This window comes from Crinia signifera, chromosome 4, assembly GCF_055691185.1.
Source record: "Crinia signifera chromosome 4, ASM5569118v1, whole genome shotgun sequence".
Lineage (NCBI taxonomy): Eukaryota > Metazoa > Chordata > Amphibia > Anura > Myobatrachidae > Crinia > Crinia signifera.
In genome coordinates, this window is record NC_139220.1 from 312,991,330 (window position 1) to 313,015,767 (window position 24,438).

A 24,438-nucleotide genomic window follows, 5' to 3' on the forward strand; every position below is an offset into this window, starting at 1 on the left:
GCCAGAAAGAAAATAATAAGAGTATACTTCAAAGTCAAGATATGGACAATTCCAATGAAATGGATTATGTTTGCATGACAATTATAAGAAATTAGCAGAATTTTGAGTCTTTGTTGCAACTGCAGATGATATAGGTATCCATATAAACAGTAATCACATTGCAGAAATTTAGATGAGAACCATGGTGATTAGTTTCTCTTATAGAATTCCATTTAGTACATTTCACATTCAAAATGACAATTGACCCCGACGTGATTTGAACACGCAACCTTCTGATCTGGAGTCAGACGCGCTACCGTTGCGCCACGAGGTCTTCTTTAGAACAACTATAATTCATTGATTCTGGTGATTTAGATCACCCATATACTGTCTGCATATACTAATTTGTGAAATAAATAATTTGTGAGTAAACAAGCTTACATCCTTGATTCAATAACCAAGGAATATGCCTGGTGGTCGTGCTTAAGTGCAAAGTCATTATTCTTAACAAAAAAGGTCAGTTCAATGGAAAACAGTCATAGCGCCAGAAAGAAAATAATAAGAGTATACTTCAAAGTCAAGATATGGACAATTCCAATGAAATGGATTATGTTTGCATGACAATTATAAGAAATTAGCAGAATTCTGAGTCTTTGTTGCAACTGCAGATGATATAGGTATCCATATAAACAGTAATCACATTGCAGAAATTTAGATGAGAACCATGGTAATTAGTTTCTCTTAAAGAATTCCGTTTAGTACATTTCACTTTCAAAATGACAATTGACCCCGACGTGATTTGAACACGCAACCTTCTGATCTGGAGTCAGACGCGCTACCGTTGCGCCACGAGGTCTTCTTTAGAGCAACTATAATTCATTGATTCGGGAGATTTAGATCACCCATATACTGTCTGCATATACTAATTTGTGAAATAAATAATTTGTGAGAAAACAAGCTTACATCCTTGATTCAATAACCAAGGAATATGCCTGGTGGTCGTGCTTAAGTGCAAAGTCATTATTCTTAACAAAAAAGGTCAGTTCAATTTAAAACAGTCATAGCGCCAGAAAGAAAATAATAAGAGTATACTTCAAAGTCAAGATATGGACAATTCCAATGAAATGGATTATGTTTGCATGACAATTATAAGAAATTAGCAGAATTTTGAGTCTTTGTTGCAACTGCAGATGATATAGGTATCCATATAAACAGTAATCACATTGCAGAAATTTAGATGAGAACCATGGTGATTAGTTTCTCTTATAGAATTCCATTTAGTACATTTCACATTCAAAATGACAATTGACCCCGACGTGATTTGAACACGCAACCTTCTGATCTGGAGTCAGACGCGCTACCGTTGCGCCACGAGGTCTTCTTTAGAACAACTATAATTCATTGATTCTAGTGATTTAGATCACCCATATACTGTCTGCATATACTAATTTGTGAAATAAATAATTTGTGAGTAAACAAGCTTACATCCTTGATTCAATAACCAAGGAATATGCCTGGTGGTCGTGCTTAAGTGCAAAGTCATTATTCTTAACAAAAAAGGTCAGTTCAATGGAAAACAGTCATAGCGCCAGAAAGAAAATAATAAGAGTATACTTCAAAGTCAAGATATGGACAATTCCAATGAAATGGATTATGTTTGCATGACAATTATAAGAAATTAGCAGAATTCTGAGTCTTTGTTGCAACTGCAGATGATATAGGTATCCATATAAACAGTAATCACATTGCAGAAATTTAGATGAGAACCATGGTAATTAGTTTCTCTTAAAGAATTCCGTTTAGTACATTTCACTTTCAAAATGACAATTGACCCCGACGTGATTTGAACACGCAACCTTCTGATCATGGAGTCAGACGCGCTACCGTTGCGCCACGAGGTCTTCTTTAGAAATCTGTAATTCACTGATTCGGGTGATTTAGATCACCCATATACTGTCTGCATATACTAATTTGTGAAATAATTAATTTGTGAGTAAACAAGCTTACATCCTTGATTCAATAACCAAGGAATATGCCTGGTGGTCGTGCTTAAGTGCAAAGTCATTATTCTTAACAAAAAAGGTCAGTTCAATGGAAAACAGTCATAGCACCAGAAAGAAAATAATAAGAGTATACTTCAAAGTCAAGATATGGACAATTCCAATGAAATGGATTATGTTTGCATGACAATTATAAGAAATTAGCAGAATTTTGAGACTTATTTGCAACTGCAGATGATATAGGTATCCATATAAACAGTAATCACATTGCAGTAATTTAGATGAGAACCATGGTAATTAGTTTCCCTTAAAGAATTCCGTTTAGTACATTTCACTTTCAAAAAGACAATTGACCCCGACGTGATTTGAACACGCAACCTTCTGATCTGGAGTCAGACGCGCTACCGTTGCGCCACGAGGTCTTCTTTAGAACAACTATAATTCATTGATTCTGGTGATTTAGATCACCCATATACTGTCTGCATATACTAATTTGTGAAATAAATAATTTGTGAGTAAACAAGCTTACATCCTTGATTCAATAACCAAGGAATATGCCTGGTGGTCGTGCTTAAGTGCAAAGTCATTATTCTTAACAAAAAAGGTCAGTTCAATGGAAAACAGTCATAGCGCCAGAAAGAAAATAATAAGAGTATACTTCAAAGTCAAGATATGGACAATTCCAATGAAATGGATTATGTTTGCATGACAATTATAAGAAATTAGCAGAATTCTGAGTCTTTGTTGCAACTGCAGATGATATAGGTATCCATATAAACAGTAATCACATTGCAGAAATTTAGATGAGAACCATGGTAATTAGTTTCTCTTAAAGAATTCCGTTTAGTACATTTCACTTTCAAAATGACAATTGACCCCGACGTGATTTGAACACGCAACCTTCTGATCATGGAGTCAGACGCGCTACCGTTGCGCCACGAGGTCTTCTTTAGAAATCTGTAATTCACTGATTCGGGTGATTTAGATCACCCATATACTGTCTGCATATACTAATTTGTGAAATAATTAATTTGTGAGTAAACAAGCTTACATCCTTGATTCAATAACCAAGGAATATGCCTGGTGGTCGTGCTTAAGTGCAAAGTCATTATTCTTAACAAAAAAGGTCAGTTCAATGGAAAACAGTCATAGCACCAGAAAGAAAATAATAAGAGTATACTTCAAAGTCAAGATATGGACAATTCCAATGAAATGGATTATGTTTGCATGACAATTATAAGAAATTAGCAGAATTTTGAGACTTATTTGCAACTGCAGATGATATAGGTATCCATATAAACAGTAATCACATTGCAGAAATTTAGATGAGAACCATGGTGATTAGTTTCTCTTAAAGAATTCCGTTTAGTACATTTCACTTTCAAAATGACAATTGACCCCGACGTGATTTAAACACGCAACCTTCTGATCTGGAGTCAGACGCGCTACCGTTGCGTCACGAGGTCTTCTTTAGACAACTGTAATTCACTGATTCGGGTGATTTAGATCACCCATATACTGTCATCATATACTAATTTGTGAAATAAATAATTTGTGAGTAAACAAGCTTACATCCTTAATTTAATAACCAAGGAATATGCCTGGTGGTCGTGCTTAAGTGCAAAGTCATTATTCTTAACAAAAAAGGTCAGTTCAATTTAAAACAGTCATAGCGCCAGAAAGAAAATAATAAGAGTATACTTCAAAGTCAAGATATGGACAATTCCAATGAAAGGGATTATGTTTGCATGACAATTATAAGAAATTAGCAGAATTTTGAGACTTATTTGACACTGCAGATGATATAGGTATCCATATAAACTCTAATCACATTGCAGAAATTTAGATGAGAACCATGGTGATTAGTTTCTCTTATAGAATTCCATTTAGTACATTTCACTTTCAAAATGACAATTGACCCCTACGTGATTTGAACACGCAACCTTCTGATCTGGAGTCAGACGCGCTACCGCTGCGCCACGAGGTCTTCTTTAGAGCAACTATAATTCATTGATTCGGGAGATTTAGATCACCCATATACTGTCTGCATATACTAATTTGTGAAATAAATAATTTGTGAGAAAACAAGCTTACATCCTTGATTCAATAACCAAGGAATATGCCTGGTGGTCGTGCTTAAGTGCAAAGTCATTATTCTTAACAAAAAAGGTCAGTTCAATTTAAAACAGTCATAGCGCCAGAAAGAAAATAATAAGAGTATACTTCAAAGTCAAGATATGGACAATTCCAATGAAATGGATTATGTTTGCATGACAATTATAAGAAATTAGCAGAATTTTGAGTCTTTGTTGCAACTGCAGATGATATAGGTATCCATATAAACAGTAATCACATTGCAGAAATTTAGATGAGAACCATGGTGATTAGTTTCTCTTATAGAATTCCATTTAGTACATTTCACATTCAAAATGACAATTGACCCCGACGTGATTTGAACACGCAACCTTCTGATCTGGAGTCAGACGCGCTACCGTTGCGCCACGAGGTCTTCTTTAGAACAACTATAATTCATTGATTCTGGTGATTTAGATCACCCATATACTGTCTGCATATACTAATTTGTGAAATAAATAATTTGTGAGTAAACAAGCTTACATCCTTGATTCAATAACCAAGGAATATGCCTGGTGGTCGTGCTTAAGTGCAAAGTCATTATTCTTAACAAAAAAGGTCAGTTCAATGGAAAACAGTCATAGCGCCAGAAAGAAAATAATAAGAGTATACTTCAAAGTCAAGATATGGACAATTCCAATGAAATGGATTATGTTTGCATGACAATTATAAGAAATTAGCAGAATTCTGAGTCTTTGTTGCAACTGCAGATGATATAGGTATCCATATAAACAGTAATCACATTGCAGAAATTTAGATGAGAACCATGGTAATTAGTTTCTCTTAAAGAATTCCGTTTAGTACATTTCACTTTCAAAATGACAATTGACCCCGACGTGATTTGAACACGCAACCTTCTGATCTGGAGTCAGACGCGCTACCGTTGCGCCACGAGGTCTTCTTTAGACACCTGTAATTCACTGATTCGGGTGATTTAGACCCAAAAAAGGTCAGTTCAATTTAAAACAGTCATAGCGCCAGAAAGAAAATAATAAGAGTATACTTCAAAGTCAAGATATGGACAATTCCAATGAAATGGATTATGTTTGCATGACAATTATAAGAAATTAGCAGAATTTTGAGTCTTTGTTGCAACTGCAGATGATATAGGTATCCATATAAACAGTAATCACATTGCAGAAATTTAGATGAGAACCATGGTGATTAGTTTCTCTTATAGAATTCCATTTAGTACATTTCACATTCAAAATGACAATTGACCCCGACGTGATTTGAACACGCAACCTTCTGATCTGGAGTCAGACGCGCTACCGTTGCGCCACGAGGTCTTCTTTAGAACAACTATAATTCATTGATTCTGGTGATTTAGATCACCCATATACTGTCTGCATATACTAATTTGTGAAATAAATAATTTGTGAGTAAACAAGCTTACATCCTTGATTCAATAACCAAGGAATATGCCTGGTGGTCGTGCTTAAGTGCAAAGTCATTATTCTTAACAAAAAAGGTCAGTTCAATGGAAAACAGTCATAGCGCCAGAAAGAAAATAATAAGAGTATACTTCAAAGTCAAGATATGGACAATTCCAATGAAATGGATTATGTTTGCATGACAATTATAAGAAATTAGCAGAATTCTGAGTCTTTGTTGCAACTGCAGATGATATAGGTATCCATATAAACAGTAATCACATTGCAGAAATTTAGATGAGAACCATGGTAATTAGTTTCTCTTAAAGAATTCCGTTTAGTACATTTCACTTTCAAAATGACAATTGACCCCGACGTGATTTGAACACGCAACCTTCTGATCATGGAGTCAGACGCGCTACCGTTGCGCCACGAGGTCTTCTTTAGAACAACTATAATTCATTGATTCTGGTGATTTAGATCACCCATATACTGTCTGCATATACTAATTTGTGAAATAAATAATTTGTGAGTAAACAAGCTTACATCCTTGATTCAATAACCAAGGAATATGCCTGGTGGTCGTGCTTAAGTGCAAAGTCATTATTCTTAACAAAAAAGGTCAGTTCAATGGAAAACAGTCATAGCGCCAGAAAGAAAATAATAAGAGTATACTTCAAAGTCAAGATATGGACAATTCCAATGAAATGGATTATGTTTGCATGACAATTATAAGAAATTAGCAGAATTCTGAGTCTTTGTTGCAACTGCAGATGATATAGGTATCCATATAAACAGTAATCACATTGCAGAAATTTAGATGAGAACCATGGTAATTAGTTTCTCTTAAAGAATTCCGTTTAGTACATTTCACTTTCAAAATGACAATTGACCCCGACGTGATTTGAACACGCAACCTTCTGATCTGGAGTCAGACGCGCTACCGTTGCGCCACGAGGTCTTCTTTAGACACCTGTAATTCACTGATTCGGGTGATTTAGACCCAAAAAAGGTCAGTTCAATTTAAAACAGTCATAGCGCCAGAAAGAAAATAATAAGAGTATACTTCAAAGTCAAGATATGGACAATTCCAATGAAATGGATTATGTTTGCATGACAATTATAAGAAATTAGCAGAATTTTGAGTCTTTGTTGCAACTGCAGATGATATAGGTATCCATATAAACAGTAATCACATTGCAGAAATTTAGATGAGAACCATGGTGATTAGTTTCTCTTATAGAATTCCATTTAGTACATTTCACATTCAAAATGACAATTGACCCCGACGTGATTTGAACACGCAACCTTCTGATCTGGAGTCAGACGCGCTACCGTTGCGCCACGAGGTCTTCTTTAGAACAACTATAATTCATTGATTCTGGTGATTTAGATCACCCATATACTGTCTGCATATACTAATTTGTGAAATAAATAATTTGTGAGTAAACAAGCTTACATCCTTGATTCAATAACCAAGGAATATGCCTGGTGGTCGTGCTTAAGTGCAAAGTCATTATTCTTAACAAAAAAGGTCAGTTCAATGGAAAACAGTCATAGCGCCAGAAAGAAAATAATAAGAGTATACTTCAAAGTCAAGATATGGACAATTCCAATGAAATGGATTATGTTTGCATGACAATTATAAGAAATTAGCAGAATTTTGAGACTTATTTGCAACTGCAGATGATATAGGTATCCATATAAACAGTATTCACATTGCAGAAATTTAGATGAGAACCATGGTGATTAGTTTCTCTTATAGAATTCCATTTAGTACATTTCACTTTCAAAATGACAATTGACCCCGACGTGATTTGAACACGCAACCTTCTGATCTGGAGTCAGACGCGCTACCGTTGCGCCACGAGGTCTTCTTTAGAACAACTATAATTCATTGATTCGGGAAATTTAGATCACCCATATACTGTCTGCATATACTAATTTGTGAAATAAATAATTTGTGAGAAAACAAGCTTACATCCTTGATTCAATAACCAAGGAATATGCCTGGTGGTCGTGCTTAAGTGCAAAGTCATTATTCTTAACAAAAAAGGTCAGTTCAATTTAAAACAGTCATAGCGCCAGAAAGAAAATAATAAGAGTATACTTCAAAGTCAAGATATGGACAATTCCAATGAAAGGGATTATGTTTGCATGACAATTATAAGAAATTAGCAGAATTTTGAGACTTATTTGACACTGCAGATGATATAGGTATCCATATAAACAGTAATCACATTGCAGAAATTTAGATGAGAACCATGGTGATTAGTTTCTCTTATAGAATTCCATTTAGTACATTTCACTTTCAAAATGACTATTGACCCCGACGTGATTTGAACACGCAACCTTGGATGGAAAACAGTCATAGCACCAGAAAGAAAATAATAAGAGTATACTTCAAAGTCAAGATATGGACAATTCCAATGAAATGGATTATGTTTGCATGACAATTATAAGAAATTAGCAGAATTTTGAGACTTATTTGCAACTGCAGATGATATAGGTATCCATATAAACAGTAATCACATTGCAGAAATTTAGATGAGAACCATGGTGATTATTTTCTCTTAAAGAATTCCGTTTAGTACATTTCACTTTCAAAATGACAATTGACCCCGACGTGATTTGAACACGCAACCTTCTGATCTGGAGTCAGACGCGCTACCGTTGCGCCACGAGGTCTTCTTTAGAACAGCTATAATTCATTGATTCGGGTGATTTAGATCACCCATATACTGTCTGCATATACTAATTTGTGAAATAAATAATTTGTGAGTAAACAAGCTTACATCCTTGATTCAATAACCAAGGAATATGCCTGGTGGTCGTGCTTAAGTGCAAAGTCATTATTCTTAACAAAAAAGGTCAGTTAAATGGAAAACAGTTATAGCGCCAGAAAGAAAATAATAAGAGTATACTTCAAAGTCAAGATATGGACAATTCCAATGAAATGGATTATGTTTGCATGACAATTATAAGAAATTAGCAGAATTTTGAGTCTTTGTTGCAACTGCAGATGATATAGGTATCCATATAAACAGTAATCACATTGCAGAAAGTTAGATGAGAACCATGGTGATTAGTTTCTCTTAAAGAATTCCGTTTAGTACATTTCACTTTCAAAATGACAATTGACCCCGACGTGATTTGAACACGCAATCTTCTGATCTGGAGTCAGACGCGCTACCGTTGCGTCACGAGGTCTTCTTTAGACATCTGTAATTCAATGATTCGGGTGATTTAGATCACCCATATACTGTCATCATATACTAATTTGTGAAATAAATAATTTGTGAGTAAACAAGCTTACATCCTTGATTTAATAACCAAGGAATATGCCTGGTGGTCGTGCTTAAGTGCAAAGTCATTATTCTTAACAAAAAAGGTCAGTTCAATTTAAAACAGTCATAGCGCCAGAAAGAAAATAATAAGAGTATACTTCAAAGTCAAGATATGGACAATTCCAATGAAATGGATTATGTTTGCATGACAATTATAAGAAATTAGCAGAATTTTGAGTCTTTGTTGCAACTGCAGATGATATAGGTATCCATATAAACAGTAATCACATTGCAGAAATTTAGATGAGAACCATGGTGATTAGTTTCTTTTATAGAATTCCATTTAGTACATTTCACTTTCAAAATGACAATTGACCCCAACGTGATTTGAACACGCAACCTTCTGATCTGGAGTCAGACACGCTACTGTTGCGCCACGAGGACTTCTTTAGACATCTGTAATTCACTGATTCGGGTGATTTAGATCACCTATATACTGTCTGCATATACTAATTTGTGAAATAATTAATTTGTGAGTAAACAAGCTTACATCCTTGATTCAATAACCAAGGAATATGCCTGGTGGTCGTGCTTAAGTGCAAAGTCATTATTCTTAACAAAAAAGGTCAGTTCAATGGAAAACAGTCATAGCACCTGAAAGAAAATAATAAGAGTATACTTCAAAGTCAAGATATGGACAATTCCAATGAAATGGATTATGTTTGCATGACAATTATAAGAAATTAGCTGAATTTTGAGATCTATTTGCAACTGCAGATGATATAGGTATCCATATAAACAGTAATCACATTGCAGAAATTTAGATGAGAACCATGGTGATTAGTTTCTCTTATAGAATTCCATTTAGTACATTTCACTTTCAAAATGACAATTGACCCCGACGTGATTTGAACACACAACCTTCTGATCTGGAGTCAGACGCGCTACCGTTGCGCCACGAGGTCTTGACATGACAATTATAAGAAATTAGCAGAATTTTGAGTCTTTGTTGCAACTGCAGATGATATAGGTATCCATATAAACAGTAATCACATTGCAGAAATTTAGATGAGAACCATGGTGATTAGTTTCTCTTATAGAATTCCATTTAGTACATTTCACTTTCAAAATGACAATTGACCCCAACGTGATTTGAACACGCAACCTTCTGATCTGGAGTCAGACACGCTACAGTTGCGCCACGAGGACTTCTTTAGACATCTGTAATTCACTGATTCGGGTGATTTAGATCACCCATATACTGTCTGCATATACTAATTTGTGAAATAATTAATTTGTGAGTAAACAAGCTTACATCCTTGATTCAATAACCAAGGAATATGCCTGGTGGTCGTGCTTCAGTGCAAAGTCATTATTCTTAACAAAAAAGGTCAGTTCAATGGAAAACAGTCATAGCACCAGAAAGAAAATAATAAGAGTATACTTCAAAGTCAAGATATGGACAATTCCAATGAAATGGATTATGTTTGCATGACAATTATAAGAAATTAGCAGAATTTTGAGTCTTTGTTGCAACTGCAGATGATATAGGTATCCATATAAACAGTAATCACATTGCAGAAATTTAGATGAGAACCATGGTGATTAGTTTCTCTTAAAGAATTCCGTTTAGTTCATTTCACTTTCAAAATGACAATTGACCCCGACGTGATTTGAACACGCAACCTTCTGATCTGGAGTCCGACGCGCTACCGTTGCGTCACGAGGTCTTCTTTAGACATCTGTAATTCACTGATTCGGGTGATTTAGATCACCCATATACTGTCATCATATACTAATTTGTGAAATAAATAATTTGTGAGTAAACAAGCTTACATCCTTGATTTAATAACCAAGGAATATGCCTGGTGGTCGTGCTTAAGTGCAAAGTCATTATTCTTAACAAAAAAGGTCAGTTCAATGGAAAACAGTCATAGCACCAGAAAGAAAATAATAAGAGTATACTTCAAAGTCAAGATATGGACAATTCCAATGAAATGGATTATGTTTGCATGACAATTATAAGAAATTAGCTGAATTTTGAGACTTATTTGCAACTGCAGATGATATAGGTATCCATATAAACAGTAATCACATTGCAGAAATTTAGATGAGAACCATGGTGATTAGTTTCTCTTATAGAATTCCATTTAGTACATTTCACATTTTTAAAACGACAATTGACCCCGACGTGATTTGAACACGCAACCTTCTGATCTGGAGTCAGACGCGCTAACGTTGCGCCACGAGGTCTTCTTTAGACATCTGTAATTCACTGATTCGGGTGATTTAGATCACCCATATACTGTCTGCATATACTAATTTGTGAAATAATTAATTTGTGAGTAAACAAGCTTACATCCTTGATTCAATAACCAAGGAATATGCCTGGTGGTCGTGCTTAAGTGCAAAGTCATTATTCTTAACAAAAAAGTTCAGTTCAATGGAAAACAGTCATAGCACCAGAAAGAAAATAATAAGAGTATACTTCAAAGTCAAGATATGGACAATTCCAATGAAATGGATTATGTTTGCATGACAATTATAAGAAATTAGCAGAATTTTGAGACTTATTTGCAACTGCAGATGATATAGGTATCCATATAAACAGTAATCACATTGCAGAAATTTAGATGAGAACCATGGTGATTAGTTTCTCTTATAGAATTCCATTTAGTACATTTCACTTTCAAAATGACAATTGACCCCGACATGATTTGAACACGCAACCTTCTGATCAGGAGTCAGACGCGCTACCGTTGCGCCACAAGGTTCTCTTTAGACATCTGTAATTCACTGATTCGGGTGATTTAGATCACCCATATACTGTCTGCATATACTAATTTGTGAAATAATTAATTTGTGAGTAAACAAGCTTACATCCTTGATTCAATAACCAAGGAATATGCCTGGTGGTCGTGCTTAAGTGCAAAGTCATTATTCTTAACAAAAAAGGTCAGTTCAATGAAAAACAGTCATAGCGCCAGAAAGAAAATAATAAGAGTATACTTCAAAGTCAAGATATGGACAATTCCAATGAAATGGATTATGTTTGCATGACAATTATAAGAAATTAGCAGAATTTTGAGTCTTTGTTGCAACTGCAGATGATATAGGTATCCATATAAACAGTAATCACATTGCAGAAATTTAGATGAGAACCATGGTGATTAGTTTCTCTTAAAGAATTCCGTTTAGTACATTTCACTTTCAAAATGACAATTGACCCCGACGTGATTTGAACACGCAACCTTCTGATCTGGAGTCCGACGCGCTACCGTTGCGTCACGAGGTCTTCTTTAGACATCTGTAATTCACTGATTCGGGTGATTTAGATCACCCATATACTGTCATCATATACTAATTTGTGAAATAAATAATTTGTGAGTAAACAAGCTTACATCCTTGATTTAATAACCAAGGAATATGCCTGGTGGTCGTGCTTAAGTGCAAAGTCATTATTCTTAACAAAAAAGGTCAGTTCAATGGAAAACAGTCATAGCACCAGAAAGAAAATAATAAGAGTATACTTCAAAGTCAAGATATGGACAATTCCAATGAAATGGATTATGTTTGCATGACAATTATAAGAAATTAGCTGAATTTTGAGACTTATTTGCAACTGCAGATGATATAGGTATCCATATAAACAGTAATCACATTGCAGAAATTTAGATGAGAACCATGGTGATTAGTTTCTCTTATAGAATTCCATTTAGTACATTTCACATTTTTAAAACGACAATTGACCCCGACGTGATTTGAACACGCAACCTTCTGATCTGGAGTCAGACGCGCTAACGTTGCGCCACGAGGTCTTCTTTAGACATCTGTAATTCACTGATTCGGGTGATTTAGATCACCCATATACTGTCTGCATATACTAATTTGTGAAATAATTAATTTGTGAGTAAACAAGCTTACATCCTTGATTCAATAACCAAGGAATATGCCTGGTGGTCGTGCTTAAGTGCAAAGTCATTATTCTTAACAAAAAAGTTCAGTTCAATGGAAAACAGTCATAGCACCAGAAAGAAAATAATAAGAGTATACTTCAAAGTCAAGATATGGATAATTCCAATGAAATGGATTATATTTGCATGACAATTATAAGAAATTAGCAGAATTTTGAGTCTTTGTTGCAACTGCAGATGATATAGGTATCCATATAAACAGTAATCACATTGCAGAAATTTAGATGAGAACCATGGTAATTAGTTTCTCTTAAAGAATTCCGTTTAGTACATTTCACTTTCAAAATGACAATTGACCCCGACGTGATTTGAACACGCAACCTTCTGATCTGGAGTCAGACGCGCTACCGTTGCGCCACAAGGTCTTCTTTAGACATCTGTAATTCACTGATTCGGGTGATTTAGATCACCCATATACTGTCTGCATATACTAATTTGTGAAATAATTAATTTGTGAGTAAACAAGCTTACATTCAAAATGACAATTGACCCCGACATGATTTGAACACGCAACCTTCTGATCAGGAGTCAGACGCGCTACCGTTGCGCCACAAGGTTCTCTTTAGACATCTGTAATTCACTGATTCGGGTGATTTAGATCACCCATATACTGTCTGCATATACTAATTTGTGAAATAATTAATTTGTGAGTAAACAAGCTTACATCCTTGATTCAATAACCAAGGAATATGCCTGGTGGTCGTGCTTAAGTGCAAAGTCATTATTCTTAACAAAAAAGGTCAGTTCAATGAAAAACAGTCATAGCGCCAGAAAGAAAATAATAAGAGTATACTTCAAAGTCAAGATATGGACAATTCCAATGAAATGGATTATGTTTGCATGACAATTATAAGAAATTAGCAGAATTTTGAGTCTTTGTTGCAACTGCAGATGATATAGGTATCCATATAAACAGTAATCACATTGCAGAAATTTAGATGAGAACCATGGTGATTAGTTTCTCTTAAAGAATTCCGTTTAGTACATTTCACTTTCAAAATGACAATTGACCCCGACGTGATTTGAACACGCAACCTTCTGATCTGGAGTCCGACGCGCTACCGTTGCGTCACGAGGTCTTCTTTAGACATCTGTAATTCACTGATTCGGGTGATTTAGATCACCCATATACTGTCATCATATACTAATTTGTGAAATAATTAATTTGTGAGTAAACAAGCTTACATCCTTGATTTAATAACCAAGGAATATGCCTGGTGGTCGTGCTTAAGTGCAAAGTCATTATTCTTAACAAAAAAGGTCAGTTCAATTTAAAACAGTCATAGCGCCAGAAAGAAAATAATAAGAGTATACTTCAAAGTCAAGATATGGACAATTCCAATGAAATGGATTATGTTTGCATGACAATTATAAGAAATTAGCAGAATTTTGAGTCTTTGTTGCAACTGCAGATGATATAGGTATCCATATAAACAGTAATCACATTGCAGAAATTTAGATGAGAACCATGGTGATTAGTTTCTCTTAAAGAATTCCGTTTAGTACATTTCACTTTCAAAATGACAATTGACCCCGACGTGATTTGAACACGCAACCTTCTGATCTGGAGTCAGACGCGCTACCGTTGCGCCACGAGGTCTTCTTTAGACATCTGTAATTCACTGATTCGGGTGATTTAGATCACCCATATACTGTCTGCATATACTAATTTGTGAAATAAATAATTTGTGAGTAAACAAGCTTACATCCTTGATTTAATAACTAAGGAATATGCCTGGTGGTCGTGCTTAAGTGCAAAGTCATTATTCTTAACAAAAAAGGTCAGTTCAATTTAAAACAGTCATAGCGCCAGAAAGAAAATAATAAGAGTATACTTCAAAGTCAAGATATGGACAATTCCAATGAAATGGATTATGTTTGCATGACAATTATAAGAAATTAGCAGAATTTGGAGTCTTTATTGCAACTGCAGATGATATAGGTATCCATATAAACAGTAATCACATTGCAGAAATTTAGATGAGAACCATGGTAATTAGTTTCTCTTAAAGAATTCCGTTTAGTACATTTCACTTTCAAAAAGACAATTGACCCCGACGTGATTTGAACACGCAACCTTCTGATCTGGAGTCAGACGCGCTACCGTTGCGCCACGAGGTCTTCTTTAGACATCTGTAATTCACTGATTCTGGTGATTTAGATCACCCATATACTGTCTGCATATACTAATTTGTGAAATAATTAATTTGTGAGTAAACAAGCTTACATCCTTGATTCAATAACCAAGGAATATGCCTGGTGGTCGTGCTTAAGTGCAAAGTCATTATTCTTAACAAAAAAGGTCAGTTCAATGGAAAACAGTCATAGCACCAGAAAGAAAATAATAAGAGTATACTTCAAAGTCAAGATATGGACAATTCCAATGAAATGGATTATGTTTGCATGACAATTATAAGAAATTAGCAGAATTTTGAGACTTATTTGCAACTGCAGATGATATAGGTATCCATATAAACAGTAATCACATTGCAGAAATTTAGATGAGAACCATGGTGATTAGTTTCTCTTATAGAATTCCATTTAGTACATTTCACTTTCAAAATGACAATTGACCCCGACGTGATTTGAACACGCAACCTTCTGATCTGGAGTCAGACGCGCTACCGTTGCGCCATGAGGTCTTCTTTAGATATCTGTAATTCACTGATTCAGGTGATTTAGATCACCCATATACTGTCATCATATACTAATTTGTGAAATAAATAATTTGTGAGAAAACAAGCTTACATCCTTGATTTAATAACCAAGGACTATGCCTGGTGGTCGTGCTTAAGTGCAAAGTCATTATTCTTAACAAAAAAGGTCAGTTCAATTTAAAACAGTCATAGCGCCAGAAAGAAAATAATAAGAGTATACTTCAAAGTCAAGATATGGATAATTCCAATGAAATGGATTATGTTTGCATGACAATTATAAGAAATTAGCAGAATTTTGAGTCTTTGTTGCAACTGAAGATGATATAGGTATCCATATAAACAGTAATCACATTGCAGAAATTTAGATGAGAACCATGGTAATTAGTTTCTCTTAAAGAATTCCGTTTAGTACATTTCACTTTCAAAATGACAATTGACCCCGACATGATTTGAACACGCAACCTTCTGATCTGGAGTCAGACGCGCTACCGTTGCGCCACGAGGTCTTCTTTAGACATCTGTAATTCACTGATTCGGGTGATTTAGATCACCCATATACTGTCTGCATATACTTATTTGTGAAATAATTAATTTGTGAGTAAACAAGCTTACATCCTTGATTCAATAACCAAGGAATATGCCTGGTGGTCATGCTTAAGTGCAAAGTCATTATTCTTAACAAAAAAGGTCAGTTCAATGGAAAACAGTCATAGCACCAGAAAGAAAATAATAAGAGTATACTTCAAAGTCAAGATATGGACAATTCCAATGAAATGTATTATGTTTGCATGACAATTATAAGAAATTAGCAGAATTTTGAGACTTATTTGCAACTGCAGATGATATAGGTATCCATATAAACAGTAATCACATTGCAGAAATTTAGATGAGAACCATGGTGATTAGTTTCTCTTATAGAATTCCATTTAGTACATTTCACTTTCAAAATGACAATTGACCCCGACGTGATTTGAACACGCAACCTTCTGATCTGGAGTCAGACGCGCTACCGTTGCGCCACGAGGTCTTCTTTAGATATATGTAATTCACTGATTCAGGTGATTTAGATCACCCATATACTGTCATCATATACTAATTTGTGAAATAAATAATTTGTGAGAAAACAAGCTTACATCCTTGATTTAATAACCAAGGAATATGCCTGGTGGTCGTGCTTAAGTGCAAAGTCATTATTCTTAACAAAAAAGGTCAGTTCAATTTAAAACAGTCATAGCGCCAGAAAGAAAATAATAAGAGTATACTTCAAAGTCAAGATATGGATAATTCCAATGAAATGGATTATGTTTGCATGACAATTATAAGAAATTAGCAGAATTTTGAGTCTTTGTTGCAACTGCAGATGATATAGGTATCCATATAAACAGTAATCACATTGCAGAAATTTAGATGAGAACCATGGTAATTAGTTTCTCTTAAAGAATTCCGTTTAGTACATTTCACTTTCAAAATGACAATTGACCCCGACATGATTTGAACACGCAACCTTCTGATCTGGAGTCAGACGCGCTACCGTTGCGCCACGAGGTCTTCTTTAGACATCTGTAATTCACTGATTCGGGTGATTTAGATCACCCATATACTGTCTGCATATACTTATTTGTGAAATAATTAATTTGTGAGTAAACAAGCTTACATCCTTGATTCAATAACCAAGGAATATGCCTGGTGGTCATGCTTAAGTGCAAAGTCATTATTCTTAACAAAAAAGGTCAGTTCAATGGAAAACAGTCATAGCACCAGAAAGAAAATAATAAGAGTATACTTCAAAGTCAAGATATGGACAATTCCAATGAAATGTATTATGTTTGCATGACAATTATAAGAAATTAGCAGAATTTTGAGACTTATTTGCAACTGCAGATGATATAGGTATCCATATAAACAGTAATCACATTGCAGAAATTTAGATGAGAACCATGGTGATTAGTTTCTCTTATAGAATTCCATTTAGTACATTTCACTTTCAAAATGACAATTGACCCCGACGTGATTTGAACACGCAACCTTCTGATCTGGAGTCAGACGCGCTACCGTTGCGCCACGAGGTCTTCTTTAGATATATGTAATTCACTGATTCAGGTGATTTAGATCACCCATATACTGTCATCATATACTAATTTGTGAAATAAATAATTTGTGAGAAAACAAGCTTACATCCTTGATTTAATAACCAAGGAATATGCCTGGTGGTCGTGCTTAAGTGCAAAGTCATTATTCTTAACAAAAAAGGTCAGTTCAATTTAAAACAGTCATAGCGCCAGAAAGAAAATAATAAGAGTATACTTCAAAGTCAAGATATGGATAATTCCAATGAAATGGATTATGTTTGCATGACAATTATAAGAAATTAGCAGAATTTTGAGTCTTTGTTGCAACTGCAGATGATATAGGTATCCATATAAACAGTAATCACATTGCAGAAATTTAGATGAGAACCATGGTAATTAGTTTCTCTTAAAGAATTCCGTTTAGTACATTTCACTTTCAAAATGACAATTGACCCCGACATGATTTGAACACGCAACCTTCTGATCTGGAGTCAGACGCGCTACCGTTGCGCCACGAGGTCTTCTTTAGACATCTGTAATTCACTGATTCGGGTGATTTAGATCACCCATATACTGTCTGCATATGCTAATTTGTGAAATAATTAATTTGTGAGTAAACAAGCTTACATCCTTGATTTAATAACTAAGGAATATGCCTGGTGGTCGTGCTTAAGTGCAAAGTCATTATTCTTAACAAAAAAGGTCAGTTCAATTTAAAACAGTCATAGCACCAGAAAGAAAATAATAAGAGTATACTTCAAAGTCAAGATATGGACAATTCCAATGAAATGGATTATGTTTGCATGACAATTATAAGAAATTAGCAGAATTTTGAGACTTATTTGCAACTGCAGATGATATAGGTATCCATATAAACAGTAATCACATTGCAGAAATTTAGATGAGAACCATGGTGATTAGTTTCTCTTAAAGAATTCCGTTTAGTACATTTCACTTTCAAAATGACAATTGACCCCGACGTGATTTGAACACGCAACCTTCTGATCTGGAGTCAGACGCGCTACCGTTGCGCCACGAGGTCTTCTTTAGACATCTGTAATTCACTGATTCGGGTGATTTAGATCACCCATATACTGTCTGCATATACTAATTTGTGAAATAAATAATTTGTGAGAAAACAAGCTTACATCCTTGATTTAATAACCAAGGAATATGCCTGGTGGTCGTGCTTAAGTGCAAAGTCATTATTCTTAACAAAAAAGGTCAGTTCAATTTAAAACAGTCATAGCGCCAGAAAGAAAATAATAAGAGTATACTTCAAAGTCAAGATATGGATAATTCCAATGAAATGGATTATATTTGCATGACAATTATAAGAAATTAGCAGAATTTTGAGTCTTTGTTGCAACTGCAGATGATATAGGTATCCATATAAACAGTAATCACATTGCAGAAATTTAGATGAGAACCATGGTAATTAGTTTCTCTTAAAGAATTCCGTTTAGTACATTTCACTTTCAAAATGACAATTGACCCCGACGTGATTTGAACACGCAACCTTCTGATCTGGAGTCAGACGCGCTACCGTTGCGCCACGAGGTCTTCTTTAGACATCTGTAATTCACTGATTCGGGTGATTTAGATCACCCATATACTGTCTGCATATACTAATTTGTGAAATAAATCATTTGTGAGTAAACAAGCTTACATTCTTGATTTAATAACTAAGGAATATGCCTGGTGGTCGTGCTTAAGTGCAAAGTCATTATTCTTAACAAAAAAGGTCAGTTCAATTTAAAACAGTCATAGCGCCAGAAAGAAAATAATAAGAGTATACTTCAAAGTCAAGATATGGACAATTCCAATGAAATGGATTATGTTTGCATGACAATTATAAGAAATTAGCAGAATTTTGAGTCTTTATTGCAACTGCAGATGATATAGGTATCCATATAAACAGTAATCACATTGCAGAAATTTAGATGAGAACCATGGTGATTAGTTTCTCTTAAAGAATTCCGTTTAGTACATTTCACTTTCAAAATGACAAGTGACCCAGACGTGATTTGAACACGCAACCTTCTGATCTGGAGTCAGACGCGTTACCGTTGCGCCACGAGGTCTTCTTTAGATATCTGTAATTCACTGATTCGGGTGATTTAGATCACTCATATACTGTCATCATATACTAATTTGTGAAATAAATAATTTGTGAGTAAACAAGCTTACATCCTTGATTTAATAACCAAGGAATATGCCTGGTGGTCGTGCTTAAGTGCAAAGTCATTATTCTTAACAAAAAAGGTCAGTTCAATTTAAAACAGTCATAGCGCCAGAAAGAAAATAATAAGAGTATACTTCAAAGTCAAGATATGGACAATTCCAATGAAATGGATTATGTTTGCACGACAATTATAAGAAATTAGCAGAATTTTGAGTCTTTGTTGCAACTGCAGATGATATAGGTATCCATATAAACAGTAATCACATTGCAGAAATTTAGATGAGAACCATGGTAATTAGTTTCTCTTAAAGAATTCCGTTTAGTACATTTCACTTTCAAAATGACAATTGACCCCGACGTGATTTGAACACGCAACCTTCTGATCTGGAGTCAGACGCGCTACCGTTGCGCCACGAGGTCTTCTTTAGACATCTGTAATACACTGATTCGGGTGATTTAGATCACCCATATACTGTCTGCATATACTAATTTGTGAAATAATTAATTTGTGAGTAAACAAGCTTACATCCTTGATTCAATAACCAAGGAATATGCCTGGTGGTCGTGCTTAAGTGCAAAGTCATTATTCTTAACAAAAAAGGTCAGTTCAATGGAAAACAGTCATAGCACCAGAAAGAAAATAATAAGAGTATACTTCAAAGTCAAGATATGGACAATTCCAATGAAATGGATTATGTTTGCATGACAATTATAAGAAATTAGCAGAATTTTGAGACTTATTTGCAACTGCAGATGATATAGGTATCCATATAAACAGTAATCACATTGCAGAAATTTAGATGAGAACCATGGTGATTAGTTTCTCTTAAAGAATTCCGTTTAGTACATTTCACTTTCAAAATTACAATTGACCCCAACGTGATTTGAACACGCAACCTTCTGATCTGGAGTCAGACGCGCTACCGTTGCACCACGAGGGCTTCTTTAGAGCAACTGTAATTCATTGATTCGGGAGATTTAGATCACCCATATACTGTCTGCATATACTAATTTGTGAAATAAATAATTTGTGAGAAAACAAGCTTACATCCTTGATTCAATAACCAAGGAATATGCCTGGTGGTCGTGCTTAAGTGCAAAGTCATTATTCTTAACAAAAAAGGTCAGTTCAATGGAAAACAGTCATAGCGCCAGAAAGAAAATAATAAGAGTATACTTCAAAGTCAAGATATGGAAAATTCCAATTAAATGGATTATGTTTGCATGACAATTATAAGAAATTAGCAGAATTTTGAGTCTTTGTTGCAACTGCAGATGATATAGGTATCCATATAAACAGTAATCACATTGCAGAAATTTAGATGAGAACCATGGTAATTAGTTTCCCTTAAAGAATTTCGTTTAGTACATTTCACTTTCAAAAAGACAATTGACCCCGACGTGATTTGAACACGCAACCTTCTTATCTGGAGTCAGACGCGCTACCGTTGCGCCACGAGGTCTTCTTTAGACATCTGTAATTCACTGATTCGGGTGATTTAGATCACCCGGTACTTATGTATTATCTGGGCTCCCATGTTAAACGCACCCCATTTTTTCATACCCCTACTATCCAACTACGCATGGAGTTGATTTTATATAGTGTGGCGAGCGCAGCGAGCCACCGTGCCCGAAGCGTGGCGAGCACAGCGAGCCCCGCGAGGGGACGCGGTCTCATAAGAAAAACGGGAGCCCAGATATTACATAAGTACCGATCACCCATATACTGTCTGCATATACTAATTTGTGAAATAATTAATTTGTGAGTAAACAAGCTTACATCCTTGATTCAATAACCAAGGAATATGCCTGTTGGTCGTGCTTAAGTGCAAAGTCATTATTCTTAACAAAAAAGGTCAGTTCAATGGAAAACAGTCATAGCACCAGAAAGAAAATAATAAGAGTATACTTCAAAGTCAAGATATGGACAATTCCAATGAAATGGATTATGTTTGCATGACAATTATAAGAAATTTGCAGAATTTTGAGACTTATTTGAAACTGCAGATGATATAGGTATCCATATAAACAGTAATCACATTGCAGAAATTTAGATGAGAACCATGGTGATTAGTTTCTCTTATAGAATTCCATTTAGTACATTTCACTTTCAAAATGACAATTGACCCCGACGTGATTTGAACACGCAACCTTCCGATCAAGAGTCAGACCTGCTACCGTTGCGCCACGATGTCTTCTTTCAAACAAATGCAATTCACTGATTCGGGTGATTTCGATCACCCATATACTGTCTGCATATACTAATTTATGAAATAAATAATTTGTGAGTAAACAAGCTTGAATCCTTGATTCAATAACCAAGGAATATGCCTGGTGGTCGTGCTTAAGTGCAAAGTCATTATTCTTAACAAAAAAAGGTCAGTTCAATGGAAACAGTCATAGCACCAGAAAGAAAATAATAAGAGTATACTTCAAAGTCAAGATATGGACAATTCCAATGAAATGGATTATGTTTGCATGACAATTATAAGAAATTAGCAGAATTTTGAGACTTATTTGCAACTGCAGATGATATAGGTATCCATATAAACAGTAATCACATTGCAGAAATATAGATGAGAACCATGGTGATTAGTTTCTCTTAAAGAATTCCGTTTAGTACATTTCACTTTCAAAATTACAATTGACCCCAACGTGATTTGAACACGCAACCTTTTGATCTGGAGTCAGACGAGCTACCGTTGCGCCACGAGGGCTTCTTTAGAGCAACTCTAATTCATTGATTCGGGAGATTTAGATCACCCATATACTGTCTGCATATACTAATTTGTGAAATAAATAATTTGTGAGAAAACAAGCTTACATCCTTGATTCAATAACCAAGGAATATGCCTGGTGGTCGTGCTTAAGTGCAAAGTCATTATTCTTAACAAAAAAGGTCAGTTCAATTTAAAACAGTCATAGCGCCAGAAAGAAAATAATAAGAGTATACTTCAAAGTCAAGATATGGAAAAATCCAATTAAATGGATTATGTTTGCATGACAATTATAAGAAATTAGCAGAATTTTGAGTCTTTGTTGCAACTGCAGATGATATAGGTATCCATATAAACAGTAATCACATTGCAGAAATTTAGATGAGAACCATGGTAATTAGTTTCCCTTAAAGAATTTCGTTTAGTACATTTCACTTTCAAAAAGACAATTGACCCCGACGTGATCTGAACACGCAACCTTCTTATCTGGAGTCAGACGCGCTACCGTTGCGCCACAAGGTCTTCTTTAGACATCTGTAATTCACTGATTCGGGTGATTTAGATCACCCATATACTGTCTGCTTATACTAATTTGTGAAATAATTAATTTGTGAGTAAACAAGCTTACATCATTGATTCAATAACCAAGGAATATGCCTGGTGGTCGTGTTTAAGTGCAAAGTCATTATTCTTAACAAAAAAGGTCAGTTCAATTTAAAAAAGTCATAGCGCCAGAAAGAAAATAATAAGAGTATACTTCAAAGTCAAGATATGGATAATTCCAATGAAATGGATTATGTTTGCATGACAATTATAAGAAATTAGCAGAATTTTGAGTCTTTGTTGCAACTGCAGATGATATAGGTATCCATATAAACAGTAATCACATTGCAGAAATTTAGATGAGAACCATGGTGATTAGTTTCTCTTAAAGAATTCCGTTTAGTACATTTCACTTTCAAAATGACAATTGACCCCGACGTGATTTGAATACGCAACCTTCTGATCTGGAGTCAGACGCGCTACCGTTGCGCCACGAGGTCTTCTTTAGACATCTGTAATTCACTGATTCGGGTGATTTAGATCACCCATATACTGTCTGCATATACTAATTTGTGAAATAATTAATTTGTGAGTAAACAAGCTTACATCCTTGATTCAATAACCAAGGAATATGCCTGGTGGTCGTGCTTAAGTGCAAAGTCATTATTCTTAACAAAAAAGGTCAGTTCAATGGAAAACAGTCATAGCACCAGAAAGAAAATAATAAGAGTATACTTCAAAGTCAAGATATGGACAATTCCAATGAAATGGATTATGTTTGCATGACAATTATAAGAAATTAGCAGAATTTTGAGACTTATTTGCAACTGCAGATGATATAGGTATCCATATAAACAGTAATCACATTGCAGAAATTTAGATGAGAACCATGGTGATTAGTTTCTCTTATAGAATTCCATTTAGTACATTTCACTTTCAAAATGACAATTGACACCGACGTGATTTGAACACGCAACCTTCTGATCTGGAGTCAGACGAGCTACCGTTGCGCCACGAGGGCTTCTTTAGAGCAACTCTAATTCATTGATTCGGGAGATTTAGATCACCCATATACTGTCTGCATATACTAATTTGTGAAATAAATAATTTGTGAGAAAACAAGCTTACATCCTTGATTCAATAACCAAGGAATATGCCTGGTGGTCGTGCTTAAGTGCAAAGTCATTATTCTTAACAAAAAAGGTCAGTTCAATTTAAAACAGTCATAGCGCCAGAAAGAAAATAATAAGAGTATACTTCAAAGTCAAGATATGGAAAAATCCAATTAAATGGATTATGTTTGCATGACAATTATAAGAAATTAGCAGAATTTTGAGTCTTTGTTGCAACTGCAGATGATATAGGTATCCATATAAACAGTAATCACATTGCAGAAATTTAGATGAGAACCATGGTAATTAGTTTCCCTTAAAGAATTTCGTTTAGTACATTTCACTTTCAAAAAGACAATTGACCCCGACGTGATCTGAACACGCAACCTTCTTATCTGGAGTCAGACGC

The 24,438-nt window shown here is 34.9% G+C and overlaps 38 non-coding genes across 38 annotated transcripts; all 38 read right to left on the reverse strand.

The window, feature by feature from the left end:
- Positions 1-241: 241 nt before the first annotated feature.
- Positions 242-313, reverse strand: TRNAW-CCA (transfer RNA tryptophan (anticodon CCA)). The gene has a single exon. It is a non-coding gene; the product is annotated as a tRNA-Trp (tRNA).
- A 450-nt stretch (positions 314-763) lies between these two features.
- TRNAW-CCA (transfer RNA tryptophan (anticodon CCA)) lies at positions 764-835 on the reverse strand. The gene has a single exon. It is a non-coding gene; the product is annotated as a tRNA-Trp (tRNA).
- Positions 836-1,285: 450 nt separating this feature from the next.
- TRNAW-CCA (transfer RNA tryptophan (anticodon CCA)) lies at positions 1,286-1,357 on the reverse strand. Its single transcript has one exon. It is a non-coding gene; the product is annotated as a tRNA-Trp (tRNA).
- A 972-nt stretch (positions 1,358-2,329) lies between these two features.
- Positions 2,330-2,401, reverse strand: TRNAW-CCA (transfer RNA tryptophan (anticodon CCA)). Its single transcript has one exon. It is a non-coding gene; the product is annotated as a tRNA-Trp (tRNA).
- A 972-nt stretch (positions 2,402-3,373) lies between these two features.
- On the reverse strand, positions 3,374-3,445 carry TRNAW-CCA (transfer RNA tryptophan (anticodon CCA)). The gene has a single exon. It is a non-coding gene; the product is annotated as a tRNA-Trp (tRNA).
- Positions 3,446-3,894: 449 nt separating this feature from the next.
- Positions 3,895-3,966, reverse strand: TRNAW-CCA (transfer RNA tryptophan (anticodon CCA)). Its single transcript has one exon. It is a non-coding gene; the product is annotated as a tRNA-Trp (tRNA).
- Positions 3,967-4,416: 450 nt separating this feature from the next.
- TRNAW-CCA (transfer RNA tryptophan (anticodon CCA)) lies at positions 4,417-4,488 on the reverse strand. The gene has a single exon. It is a non-coding gene; the product is annotated as a tRNA-Trp (tRNA).
- A 450-nt stretch (positions 4,489-4,938) lies between these two features.
- Positions 4,939-5,010, reverse strand: TRNAW-CCA (transfer RNA tryptophan (anticodon CCA)). Its single transcript has one exon. It is a non-coding gene; the product is annotated as a tRNA-Trp (tRNA).
- A 319-nt stretch (positions 5,011-5,329) lies between these two features.
- Positions 5,330-5,401, reverse strand: TRNAW-CCA (transfer RNA tryptophan (anticodon CCA)). Its single transcript has one exon. It is a non-coding gene; the product is annotated as a tRNA-Trp (tRNA).
- Positions 5,402-6,374: 973 nt separating this feature from the next.
- On the reverse strand, positions 6,375-6,446 carry TRNAW-CCA (transfer RNA tryptophan (anticodon CCA)). Its single transcript has one exon. It is a non-coding gene; the product is annotated as a tRNA-Trp (tRNA).
- A 319-nt stretch (positions 6,447-6,765) lies between these two features.
- On the reverse strand, positions 6,766-6,837 carry TRNAW-CCA (transfer RNA tryptophan (anticodon CCA)). The gene has a single exon. It is a non-coding gene; the product is annotated as a tRNA-Trp (tRNA).
- Positions 6,838-7,287: 450 nt separating this feature from the next.
- Positions 7,288-7,359, reverse strand: TRNAW-CCA (transfer RNA tryptophan (anticodon CCA)). Its single transcript has one exon. It is a non-coding gene; the product is annotated as a tRNA-Trp (tRNA).
- Positions 7,360-8,101: 742 nt separating this feature from the next.
- TRNAW-CCA (transfer RNA tryptophan (anticodon CCA)) lies at positions 8,102-8,173 on the reverse strand. Its single transcript has one exon. It is a non-coding gene; the product is annotated as a tRNA-Trp (tRNA).
- A 450-nt stretch (positions 8,174-8,623) lies between these two features.
- Positions 8,624-8,695, reverse strand: TRNAW-CCA (transfer RNA tryptophan (anticodon CCA)). Its single transcript has one exon. It is a non-coding gene; the product is annotated as a tRNA-Trp (tRNA).
- Positions 8,696-9,665: 970 nt separating this feature from the next.
- Positions 9,666-9,737, reverse strand: TRNAW-CCA (transfer RNA tryptophan (anticodon CCA)). Its single transcript has one exon. It is a non-coding gene; the product is annotated as a tRNA-Trp (tRNA).
- Positions 9,738-10,430: 693 nt separating this feature from the next.
- TRNAW-CCA (transfer RNA tryptophan (anticodon CCA)) lies at positions 10,431-10,502 on the reverse strand. Its single transcript has one exon. It is a non-coding gene; the product is annotated as a tRNA-Trp (tRNA).
- Positions 10,503-10,953: 451 nt separating this feature from the next.
- On the reverse strand, positions 10,954-11,025 carry TRNAW-CCA (transfer RNA tryptophan (anticodon CCA)). The gene has a single exon. It is a non-coding gene; the product is annotated as a tRNA-Trp (tRNA).
- Positions 11,026-11,474: 449 nt separating this feature from the next.
- Positions 11,475-11,546, reverse strand: TRNAR-CCU (transfer RNA arginine (anticodon CCU)). Its single transcript has one exon. It is a non-coding gene; the product is annotated as a tRNA-Arg (tRNA).
- Positions 11,547-11,995: 449 nt separating this feature from the next.
- On the reverse strand, positions 11,996-12,067 carry TRNAW-CCA (transfer RNA tryptophan (anticodon CCA)). Its single transcript has one exon. It is a non-coding gene; the product is annotated as a tRNA-Trp (tRNA).
- A 451-nt stretch (positions 12,068-12,518) lies between these two features.
- On the reverse strand, positions 12,519-12,590 carry TRNAW-CCA (transfer RNA tryptophan (anticodon CCA)). The gene has a single exon. It is a non-coding gene; the product is annotated as a tRNA-Trp (tRNA).
- A 449-nt stretch (positions 12,591-13,039) lies between these two features.
- On the reverse strand, positions 13,040-13,111 carry TRNAW-CCA (transfer RNA tryptophan (anticodon CCA)). Its single transcript has one exon. It is a non-coding gene; the product is annotated as a tRNA-Trp (tRNA).
- Positions 13,112-13,232: 121 nt separating this feature from the next.
- TRNAR-CCU (transfer RNA arginine (anticodon CCU)) lies at positions 13,233-13,304 on the reverse strand. Its single transcript has one exon. It is a non-coding gene; the product is annotated as a tRNA-Arg (tRNA).
- A 449-nt stretch (positions 13,305-13,753) lies between these two features.
- Positions 13,754-13,825, reverse strand: TRNAW-CCA (transfer RNA tryptophan (anticodon CCA)). Its single transcript has one exon. It is a non-coding gene; the product is annotated as a tRNA-Trp (tRNA).
- Positions 13,826-14,274: 449 nt separating this feature from the next.
- Positions 14,275-14,346, reverse strand: TRNAW-CCA (transfer RNA tryptophan (anticodon CCA)). Its single transcript has one exon. It is a non-coding gene; the product is annotated as a tRNA-Trp (tRNA).
- A 449-nt stretch (positions 14,347-14,795) lies between these two features.
- TRNAW-CCA (transfer RNA tryptophan (anticodon CCA)) lies at positions 14,796-14,867 on the reverse strand. The gene has a single exon. It is a non-coding gene; the product is annotated as a tRNA-Trp (tRNA).
- A 449-nt stretch (positions 14,868-15,316) lies between these two features.
- On the reverse strand, positions 15,317-15,388 carry TRNAW-CCA (transfer RNA tryptophan (anticodon CCA)). The gene has a single exon. It is a non-coding gene; the product is annotated as a tRNA-Trp (tRNA).
- Positions 15,389-15,837: 449 nt separating this feature from the next.
- Positions 15,838-15,909, reverse strand: TRNAW-CCA (transfer RNA tryptophan (anticodon CCA)). The gene has a single exon. It is a non-coding gene; the product is annotated as a tRNA-Trp (tRNA).
- Positions 15,910-16,358: 449 nt separating this feature from the next.
- Positions 16,359-16,430, reverse strand: TRNAW-CCA (transfer RNA tryptophan (anticodon CCA)). Its single transcript has one exon. It is a non-coding gene; the product is annotated as a tRNA-Trp (tRNA).
- Positions 16,431-16,879: 449 nt separating this feature from the next.
- TRNAW-CCA (transfer RNA tryptophan (anticodon CCA)) lies at positions 16,880-16,951 on the reverse strand. Its single transcript has one exon. It is a non-coding gene; the product is annotated as a tRNA-Trp (tRNA).
- Positions 16,952-17,400: 449 nt separating this feature from the next.
- On the reverse strand, positions 17,401-17,472 carry TRNAW-CCA (transfer RNA tryptophan (anticodon CCA)). Its single transcript has one exon. It is a non-coding gene; the product is annotated as a tRNA-Trp (tRNA).
- A 449-nt stretch (positions 17,473-17,921) lies between these two features.
- TRNAW-CCA (transfer RNA tryptophan (anticodon CCA)) lies at positions 17,922-17,993 on the reverse strand. Its single transcript has one exon. It is a non-coding gene; the product is annotated as a tRNA-Trp (tRNA).
- Positions 17,994-18,442: 449 nt separating this feature from the next.
- On the reverse strand, positions 18,443-18,514 carry TRNAW-CCA (transfer RNA tryptophan (anticodon CCA)). The gene has a single exon. It is a non-coding gene; the product is annotated as a tRNA-Trp (tRNA).
- A 449-nt stretch (positions 18,515-18,963) lies between these two features.
- On the reverse strand, positions 18,964-19,035 carry TRNAW-CCA (transfer RNA tryptophan (anticodon CCA)). Its single transcript has one exon. It is a non-coding gene; the product is annotated as a tRNA-Trp (tRNA).
- A 449-nt stretch (positions 19,036-19,484) lies between these two features.
- On the reverse strand, positions 19,485-19,556 carry TRNAW-CCA (transfer RNA tryptophan (anticodon CCA)). The gene has a single exon. It is a non-coding gene; the product is annotated as a tRNA-Trp (tRNA).
- A 449-nt stretch (positions 19,557-20,005) lies between these two features.
- TRNAW-CCA (transfer RNA tryptophan (anticodon CCA)) lies at positions 20,006-20,077 on the reverse strand. The gene has a single exon. It is a non-coding gene; the product is annotated as a tRNA-Trp (tRNA).
- A 449-nt stretch (positions 20,078-20,526) lies between these two features.
- TRNAW-CCA (transfer RNA tryptophan (anticodon CCA)) lies at positions 20,527-20,598 on the reverse strand. Its single transcript has one exon. It is a non-coding gene; the product is annotated as a tRNA-Trp (tRNA).
- A 450-nt stretch (positions 20,599-21,048) lies between these two features.
- On the reverse strand, positions 21,049-21,120 carry TRNAW-CCA (transfer RNA tryptophan (anticodon CCA)). The gene has a single exon. It is a non-coding gene; the product is annotated as a tRNA-Trp (tRNA).
- Positions 21,121-23,345: 2,225 nt separating this feature from the next.
- TRNAW-CCA (transfer RNA tryptophan (anticodon CCA)) lies at positions 23,346-23,417 on the reverse strand. Its single transcript has one exon. It is a non-coding gene; the product is annotated as a tRNA-Trp (tRNA).
- Positions 23,418-24,438: the final 1,021 nt, after the last annotated feature.